The sequence below is a fragment of the Ursus maritimus genome (assembly GCF_017311325.1).
Source record: "Ursus maritimus isolate PB19 chromosome X unlocalized genomic scaffold, ASM1731132v1 scaffold_X1, whole genome shotgun sequence".
Classification (NCBI taxonomy): domain Eukaryota; kingdom Metazoa; phylum Chordata; class Mammalia; order Carnivora; family Ursidae; genus Ursus; species Ursus maritimus.
The window spans coordinates 44,664,032-44,674,666 of record NW_024423319.1 but is presented as its reverse complement, the minus strand read 5'-3'; positions in this window follow the sequence as shown (position 1 = coordinate 44,674,666).

Here is a 10,635-nt window from a genome sequence, read left to right as displayed (position 1 = left end):
CTAGGAGTGGAATTGCTGAGTCATATAGTAACTCTCTGTTGAACTGTTCGAGGAACTGCCAAACTCTTTTCATGACCCTGACAGTGTTGAGAAGTGTAGGCATAGGCTGTTATTTTTCTCCTGATTAGTATGTGGTTATGGGTTTTGAGAAAGCAAACCACAGCGTTGAAGTGCCCTTCTCATCACCTCATATTTAGAGGAGGTGATACCCACGTGACATCACTGGGTCACTGAAGATGCTGGCCCTCATCACAGGGTTAGGGTGGCGTTTGTCTAGTTTCTCCAGTGTACAGTGACTATTTTCCATTCACTCACTCTGTTCTTTAGAAGTGAGTCACTAGGTCTGCCCTGTCCTCAGCTATGAGAATCAGAAGGAAAGTTCACCTCATGGAAGCAAGGTATTTACATGTATTATTTGGAATTTTTAAAAGATAGTTTATATCTTGTGACCAATTTTTTTATTAATTGAAACATTATATATATATTAATATGTATTCATGTATACTTATTTTGTAGGTTTTTAAATATATATATACATCACAAAATGAAGTCTAACATTATTCTATGGTGCAGAAAATGAATTTTGACTGAACACTCAGGAAACTGCAAAAGAGTTCTCTAACTCCACCATTATAGATCACCACCATTGTATTGTCTAAATATGGTGTAGTAGACAGTGCTTTCAGACAATATATTTAACCACGGCAAAGTTTGAAAAATATTATAATTTTACATGATTTTATTGCATATGTGGTTTCTTGAGGAAGAAATAAGAAACAGGTTTTTGAAGAAGAAATAAAAAACAGAGGTTCAGACAGAGGTTATTGAAATAATGATAACAAATTATTGCTAACACACAAGAAACATAACTGAAAAATCCTTTTCAATAATAGAAAATGTGTCCTTCTTTTGAAAGTCCATTGTCTAAAGCATAGCCTTCCAGTTATCTGACCCTGGCCCTATGGAAGGTATTTTACAACTCTTAAGTTTTAGGTAACTGATCTCACTGCAATACATTTCTAGTCTTAGCCAAGCAATTGCATTGGATTTCCTTTCCCCTTGGAATAATATTTGTGTGTCTCCGTTTGAACAATCACTTCAACATTCCTGATCTGTACATGTGACAAAGGGGTGGTGTTGAATTGTCAAGTGTAATTTCTGCAGAAGCATGGGGGACCACCAACCTGTTAGCTAATGTGTGAAGACTGAGTTGGAGGGAAGTTCCCGGAAGGTGTGAATTGAGTATGGAGAATTGTTCTTAGAATTTTGATGCAAAGGCAAAAAACATATGTAAAGAAAAAAGTCACTAGAGATGTGAAGGGCCCATGACGTTAAAGCATACTTTAAAATAATCAATTATAAGACATTGGAGCAGGTAAATCTTAATGGGAAGGAGCCATCTCTTCTTAGATTTAACATCTGAATTTACCATACCACCCTATCCACACTTTATGCGCTTCTTTCCTTTCTGGAGAAGGCTAAATCTTAACCAATGAACTGGTTTGGTCTTAATAGCTGTTAACTGGATAAATGGATGAATTGATGGACAGATGAATGCAGGAAGTGCGAAACGTGCCGGAAATTCACAGATTTTTATGCCTTAGGGCAAAGCTCTATTTTTGGTGACCATGATGACTCTTTAATAGAGACAGATGTGTCCTAGCGATGTCCAGAGCATGTCCCACCTTCGGATGCCTGGAACTGGGTTGGGAGAGTACATCCTTGCAGTGGGGGCAGATCTGTCCTGGGTTGTGGGAAGACAACAGAATCCAGATCCAAGTAGCCTCTTTCCCACTTTGGGGCTCAGTGCCCTGGGCTGTCTCTTATGTAAAGCCATTGAGGTCCCGGCGGTGGGGGCTGAACTGCACTGGGGTGTGGAGAGACAAAGGAATCCAGATCCAAGTTGTCTGTTTCCTGCTTTGGGGCTTGGTGCCCCCTGTTGCCTCCTAAGTAAAGCCTGACCACAATGAGTGTGAGTCCTGCTCCAGGGGTGTCCTGGAGCTGCTTTCCTTTAAAGGCAGAGGTGTAGGAGGGAAGACAGGTAAGGACTCTGAGCCCCAGCTTCCCCCTCTGTACAATGGGGATGAGAATGCCTCACCCACAGGATTGCTGAGAAAAGTCAGTGATCCACAGGAGCAAGCCCCTGGCTCTGTGGTTACTGCAGGGTTATGAATGCCTGTATGAATTCAGGCTACTTCTTATTCCTTTTCAATTTTGTTGTTAGGGGATAGACTAGGAAAGGAGAAGAAAAAGTCCCTGTTGAGAAGTTCATTGAAACATGTTGTTATGACCGCGACCCAGTTGTATCAGTGTCATTGTCAGTAACCTAGTGCCTAGCATGGTACGGGGCACATGGTTACACCAGTAAAGCATAATGATTTCTGGATCTGTCTCTTCCTGTGCAGCTCTTCATACCAGTGGCCCAGCTCATACCAGGTGCCTGAAGGAAGCAGGTTGTGAAGATCTGTGTCCTGATGGCTGCTGAAGCTTCTACTTCAGATTCAAGGACAACAGTCCTCAGGAGACCCCACCCCCTCACATCCCTGGTGGCGTATGATACCTGGCACATGTGAGTTCACAGACCTGAACAAAAGTATGTTGTGCAATAGCTTTTGTGAGGTTCAAAGGTTATCCTAAAAGTAGAGAAGCTACTTTGACCACATCATGGGAGAAGAGGTTTAGCAGGTGGAATTTCCATTAGCAGCTACATGCTGTGTAGTGGCCCTTGAGGCCCATCTAAGAGAAGTTCTCTTTTGTCTGAAAGCAACGAATGAACCAGTTTGACAAACACTTGATTTTTAACATGTACTTGTGATAAATATACATTTATTTTTCTGACCATATAAGTAATAATAAATGAGTTCTATGTTCCCTAAGAAGAATGTGAAAATATGCCATTAGTTAGAAGGGTTCTTAGCAATTTAAGATTGTAACATGGATTCTTTCCTGGGAACCATGGTTTAACGATTTTACAATGAAATTTTTTTAAGCACCTAAAATTTTTGACTGTTAGTTTGTAATGGTGCCAACACTTTGGAAAACAGTTTGTCAGTTTCTTACATTAATCCTACACCCACCATATGATACTGCTGTTGCACTCCAAATGTATTTATCCAAGAAAATGAAAATATATATCCAACAAAGATTATACACAAATGTTTATAGCACCTTTATCTACAAAAGCCCCAAATTGAAAAAAAGCAACAATATCCGTGACCAGTTGAATGGATAGAACTAATTGTGGTATATCCACATTAGTGGATTAGTGGAACATTAGTGGAACATTAGTCAACAATTAAAAGGAAGGAAATACTGATCAATATCAATCTAGAAATAATGAGGTAGAAGGAAAGAAGAAAAAAATATACATTGTATGATTCCAGTCACATAAAATTGTAGGAAAATAAAACTAATCCATAGTGACAGAAGATCAGTGGTTGCTTGGGAATGGAGATGGGTGATGTGGAGAGAGGCTGAAGAGAGGTAGATAGGGGCATTACAAAGGTCTACAAAGAAGCTTTTTGAGGTTGATAGATATGTTCTTTATCTTGACTGTAGGATTGGATTCACAGGTGTATATGTATATAAAAACTGATTGGAGCATATGATTTAGCTATTTACAGTGTATTATATGACAAACATGCTTCATTGAAGTATCTGATATATATTTATATATTTATAATTCTCTGATGCAATTAAATGAATTCGGTGAAATATTCCACAATTATGTTCTCACAGCATTAACAGACCCACAATATATCTTATAAAATTGGCCCCACTACATATAACCAAGTAGAAACCATCATTTGCAAAGAAATTTATCCAAGTACTTATAGAAAGTTGATGTTCATTTCTATTTGAAGTACAAAAATAAAAATATTATATATTAGGACAATAATTATAATAATATTTAAGAGTAACTGGTTATTTTATGGAAAGATGCTGAGTATCATTATTGTTTTTATTTGAGCTGGGATCCCCTTTTATGTTTGGAACTAGAGGAAATATGAGGATTGTGCTGAGTGAAAATCAGAGAAAGAAGGAAAACTGAAGCCTCTGATAATATACAAAGCTTAGCAAAAAATCAGTCTGTGCAAGAGGCATTGTCAATTATTCCTCAATATTATGTGTAGTCAGCCTGACTTCTAATTACAGTAAACATTTATTTTTTTGAGATCCAACCACCTCGCATTTTACCTTTAACCTTTTGTTATTGTTTTTAAACTCCCTTTACACAAATAATGCATTTTCATTACCAAAAATGTAGCAGCTATGGATGAGCAAAGTGAAATTCCCTGTGTTGCTTATTTTGAGCCTACAAAATGATATTGAGCAAATGTGTCAAAGCTTTATTCAGATTAACTCTTTTTAGAGTGAATATCCAGAGCCAGGACAGACTTAGCATCCTTCCATATTTCCTAATACTGTCCAATGGAAATCAGTGACCCTGAGACACAGCCGGGTTCTCAAGTGCCCTTGGAATCATCAAAAACAGGTTTAATGTGAGGCTTTGATCTGGAGTTCAGAATATATCAAAACCATTAACAAATCAGTGGTGCTTTAATGTATCTGGCTACTCAGTTGAAGAAAGACCTAATTTCCTAGTTATTCTGGACCAGAGAGAATTTACATATCTATGGAAGAAGGGAGAGAGGGCAATTGTTGGCAGACACATAGTTAAGGGTTACCCAGGAATATTTCCATGTGGATTAACTTCCCAAGGGAGTGGCAGGGTGTCATTTCTGTACCAAGATGTGAATGTAATTTCCCTGTTGAATGCTGTAATCAAGAACAGCTCCTGACTGTACAAATTAAACCATCCCTTTTTCTTATAAAAATATTGAAATATGGGTGTGTTTATGTGCTTCTAGGTTCTCTCCAGCTCTATCACCTACAGTACACCCTCATAGTTGTAGCTCACTCCCAATTCAGACCAGAGCTGACTTCCAGTCTCAAGTGTAGATAGCCAGATCATGTGGCTTTTTTATATCCTAGAAAATTGATGGTTGTAGAGGGATTGTTTGAGTTATGTGAAAATTCAGAAAGCTGACTGATCCCATGAAGTCAAGCTCTGAACCTTTATCCTCCCACCCCCTTTCAGAGCCCCCTGGTGGAGACTATAGAGCTGCCAACCTGGATCTAACCACCAGCTGACATCACATTTATCTCAATTGTTGTGGTTCTGGTTAAATGAAAAAGAGTACCTTTTGCAAAGAGAAAAAAAAAATAATCACGAAATGGTTTGTTTACTATGACCAAATCTGCTTGGAAAATTTCTGTGTATATTAAATGTAATCCATTTTATCTCTTTCCTCATCACTGTCAATTGATGTGCAGTGTGTACTGTATAGAAGGTCCCTACTAGAGAACAAGGTGTTCATCTTCCATTACCCCAACCTTGTACATGCTGCTCAGACTTTCTCCCACTCTTTGTCTGTCATTCCCTGTCCATGACACAGGGCACAACTGCCCAGATCCCACTCTGACACCCCATCCTCTCAGTCACCTACCCTCTTCTTGCCCTGCACTGCCCTTCGCATACCTGACACTGACTGCCAAGTCAGGCCACTGCCACCAAGGTGTTTCATCTTCCGCAGGCCCCGAAGTGTTTTTATCTTCTTCCTTTACACCTATCAGTTTTTTTCATACTGAATTAGAATCGTTGTGTATACATTAAATACCTGTTTTGTTTGGTTTTTTTTTTTTTTTGAGATTATTGTTATTCTTTTAAATCTTTGCACACTTGGAAGTTTCAGGATGGTGGTATGTTGGTGCCACCTTGTGACAAAAGCCTGAACTGTAGCGTAAATACTATTGAGCAGGAAAGAGGGCTGTGACTCTCAATAACCATACAGAGCTTTCTGAAAGTCAGAATGGAAAAGGAAACTCCTTGGATATAGCATATTGATGGGCTCTCTCTGGACACTTTATACAAATGGAATCAGACAATATGTGTTCTTTTGCATGTTTGGCTTCTTTTGCTTAGCTTAACGTTTCCAAGGTTCATTCAGGTTGTAGTATGTATCAGTACTCCTATCTTTTTTTTTTTAAAAAAAAGGTTTTTAAAGTTTAATTCCAGTATAGTTAACATACAGTGTTATAATAGTTTCAGGTGTACAATATAGTGATTCAACAATTCTATACATTACGCAGTGCTCATCATAAGTGTGCTTATCACCTATTACACCCATTTCCCCCATCCACCTCCCCTCCCAACCATCTGTTTGTTCTCTATAGTCAAGTCTATTTCTCAGTACTTCATATATTTTTATTGCCAAAATATATACCAGATTTTAATTATGCATTCATTAATTGGTGGACATTTGGGGTTTTCCACTTTGGGCTATAATGAATGATGCTACATACACCCTTGTCCAAGTTTTACTGTAAACATATGTTGTCATTTCTCCTGACTGTGTACCTAGGAGTGGAATTACTGGGTCCTATGGTAACCCTCTGTTGAAGCATTTCAAGTACTGCAAGACTGAGAACAAACGAATGGTTACCAGAAGGGAGGGGGAAATGGGTGAAATAGGTGATGGTGATTAAGGAGAGCACTTGTTGTGATGAGCACAGTGTGATGTATGGAATTGTTGAATCACTATATTGTACACCTGAAACTAATATCACACTGTATGTTAACGAACAGGAATAAAAATAAAAACTTAAAAAAAAAGAACTGCCAGAATGTTTTCATGACCCTGACATTCTTGAGGAGTGCAGACGTAGTTTGTCATTTTTCTCCTGATTAGACTGTGGTTATGAGTTTTGAGAAAGAACATCACAGACTTAATGTGCTCTTCTTGTCACATCATATCTGTGAAGACATGATCCCCACGTAAATCACTGGGTCACTAAGGATGGTGACCATCATCATAGGGTTATGGTGGAGTTTGCCTAGTTTCTCCAGTGTATAGTAACTATCTTCCATCACCTACCCTACACTTTATAAGTTCAATCACTAAGTCTACATTGCCCTCATAGGTGAGAGGTGGAATTAAAGTCACCTCATGGAGGCAGGTTATCTACATGTATTATTTGGTATAATTTGATAAAAACAGTTTGTCTCTTCTCACCTATTTTTATTAATCCAAGCATAATTTATGTCAGTATTTACTCATGTATACTGATTTTGTAGGTTATTTTTAATACACATATTTCAAAAGAAGTTTAACATGATGATTTTGATGGCACAGAAAAATAATCTAATACTTGAAACACTACTAAAGAGTTCCCTACATCCACCATTTTATATCACCAGCATTGTATTGTCTAAGTGTGGTATATTAGACAATGCGTGTACACAATATATTTAACCATGGCAGAATTTGGAACCACATTTTAATTTCATATGATTTTATTACATATTTGGTTTTCTTGAGAAAGAAATAAAAAAACAGCTCAGAGGTTATTGGAATGATTATATCAAATTATTGGTAAATGCAGAAAACATTTGAAAAATCCTTTTCAATGAAGAAAAAGTATAAGGTATGTCATAGAAATTGTGTCTTTTGTTTGAAAGTCATTGTCTGAAGGACAGCCTTCCAGTTTTCTGACCCTGACTATATGGAAGTTATGTTACAATTCTTTTAAGTAACTGATGGCACCAAAATACAATCCTTGTCTTACCCAAGCAATTGAATTCTTTCCTAGGAAAAGAAAATCCTTTCCTTTTGGGGAAATACTTGTTTGCCTCCATTTGGACAATCACTTCAACATTTGTGATGTGTGCATATGACACGGAAATTGTTGTTGAGTTGGCAAGTGTAATTTCAAGTGGAAACATGAAGGAAAACGGCCTCATTAGATGAGGGATGAAGACTGAGTTGGAGGGGAGGTGCAGGGGGTTGTGAACTGAATATCAAGAAATCTTACAATATTGATGCAAAGACAAGCATATATGTAAAGGGGAGAGTCACTAAAGATGTGGAGAGGGGCCCAGGGCATTAAAGCATATTTTTAAATAATCAATTATAAAAGACTTGGGCAGACTGAAATCTTAATGGGAAGAAGACATCTCTTCTTAGATTTAACAAGTGAATTTACCACACTAACCTTTCGGCGCTTTACTTCCTTGTTTGCATTCTGAAGAAGCCTAAAACTTATCCAAAGGGATAACATAACAACTTTGGTCTTAATGCCTACTAATTGGATGGATGGACGGATGGATGGATGGATGCAGAAGGTGTCAAACATGTGCTGGTAAGTCACGGATTTTTATGTTTCAGGACAGAGTTTTTAGTGCAGCCGATGAACCTGCAGTGCAGGTGGCTAAGAGGATGCAGCTTCTCAGAACTCTGCAACTGATGTTTGCAAGATGAGAGGCATTTCCTGTGTGGAGGACCCACCTGAACATCTCAGTTGCTATAGAAACCTGACATAATTGATAGGAATGTGACATTAATAGAGACATAGTAGCCTGGCATGAACAGCAGGTCCCACCTTCAGGTGTTTGGGACTGAGCTGTGGTTCTGGGTCCATGCAGTGGGAGGGGAGGTGATCCGTCCTGGGGTGTGAGAGAAAGGGAACCCAGATTCAAGTCATCTCTTTCCCTCTTTGAGATTTGGTGCTTAAGCTGTCTCCTAGATAAGGCCATTAGGGTTTTTCCAGGCCACAGTGTGTGTGGGTCCTGTTCCAGGGGTGTCCTGGAGTTGCTTTCCTTTAAAGGCTGGGGCGTGGGAGGGAAGACAGGTAAAGACTGAGCCCCAGCTTCCCCCTCTGTACAATGGGGTTGAGAATGCTTCACCCACAGGACCACTGAACAATCAGTGATACACATGAGCAAACCCATGGCCCTGTGGTTGGTTACTGTGTGATCATGGATGCCTATATGAATTCAAGCCATGTCTTATTCCTTTTCAACTTCATTGTTAAGGGAGAAACAAGTCAAAGAAGTAGGGAAAAGCTGTGAGAAGTCCACTATAACATGTGCTTCTTATGACCGTGGCCTAAATATATTAACGTCATTGTCAGTAACCTAGTGCCTGGCATGGTGGTTGCACATAGTTACACCAGTAAAGCATAATGATTTCTGGATTTGTCTCTTCCTGTGCAGCTGTTCATACCAGTGGCCCAGCTCATACCAGGTGCCTGAAGGAGGCAGGTTCTGAGGATCTGAGTCCTGATGGCTGCTGAAGCTTCTACTTCAGATTCAAGGGCAGCAGTCCTCAGGAGACCCCAACACCTCACAATTTATGTGTTTCATTTTCTCTTCTTTCTTAGGATATCAATTCTACTTTTTATTTTTCTTTTTAGTGGCTGCCCTTGGGTTTGCAATATACATTTACTAACCCGAGTCCACTTTCAGATAATACTATACTGCTTCACAGGGAGAGCAAGTACCCTACAATAACAAAGTTAGCCTAATTCTTTCCTCCATCCCTTATTTCATTGATGTTATTCATTTCACTTCACGTATACATAAGAATATATCAGCATATATATTTATATATAAGCATATGGAATTGAATATATTGTTGCTGTTTTAACTTTGAACAAACTATTATCTGTTAGATCAATTAAAAACAAGAAAAAGAATGTTTTATTTTACCTTCATTTATAACTTCCTTAAGGATTTTCCTTTCTTCATGTAGATCAGAGTATCTGACCTACGTAATTTTTTTCTCTCAAAGAACTTCTATTATTTCTTGCAAGGCAGGTTAACTGGCAACACAGTTCCTCAATTTTTTTTTTTCTGAGAAAGTTTCTCTGTCTCTTGTGAAGGATCATTTTGCAGATACAGATTTTGATGTTGAGGCAATTTTTTGCTCTCAATACTAAATATTTCACTCTTGCTTGCATGGTTTCTGAAAAGTCAGATATAATTCTTATCTTTGCTCCTCTATAGGAAGGGTGTTTTTTGCCTCTGGCTTCTTCCAAGATTTTTTCCTCTGCACTTGGCTCAATGTTAAACATTTACTAAAATGAATATGGATTATTTTTATGATTAAAAACTCTATCTCCTAAAACCTCTGCTACTTATGAAATCTTTCAGTTAAAAGGCATTGTAAGCTATAAAATTAATCAAGGCTTAGGGAAATGTTTATACTTTCTTCTTTCTCCCCTTAGGATAATCACTATCCGGAATTACATGCGTATCATTCCCCTGTATTTCTTTCTCACTTTACTCCAAGTGAGAGATTTTCTAAACAAAATGTAGTGTTCTTTTTTATGATTTCATTGCATAAAGATGCACACACACATACATATAAACAAAGTAGGTGCCCCCATTCTCTGGCTTGCTAATTAAACACTGTGTGTACATACATACATTTTATATATATATATATATATATATGTGTGTGTGTGTGTGTGTGTCTTATAGATAATATATGCATATAATTTATTTATGTATATAGTGTGCATATGTGCTTATATGTATAGTGTGTATTTATGCACACACACAGAAAACATGATCCTTACTCTCAAGAAAATGTTGTGAGACGTTCAAAGGGACATGTCTGTCAAGCTCCTGACACACTATTGGATGCATCACCCACAATGTTAGTTTTTGCTTCCTTTCCATCCCAATTGCTCTGAGCTTTAACAAGGATGTGTTTCTTAACCCATTTATTTCTGCTTTTACCTTTAACTATCTTTTATTCTCATTTTATAATTTACGTTGTTATTCTTTAT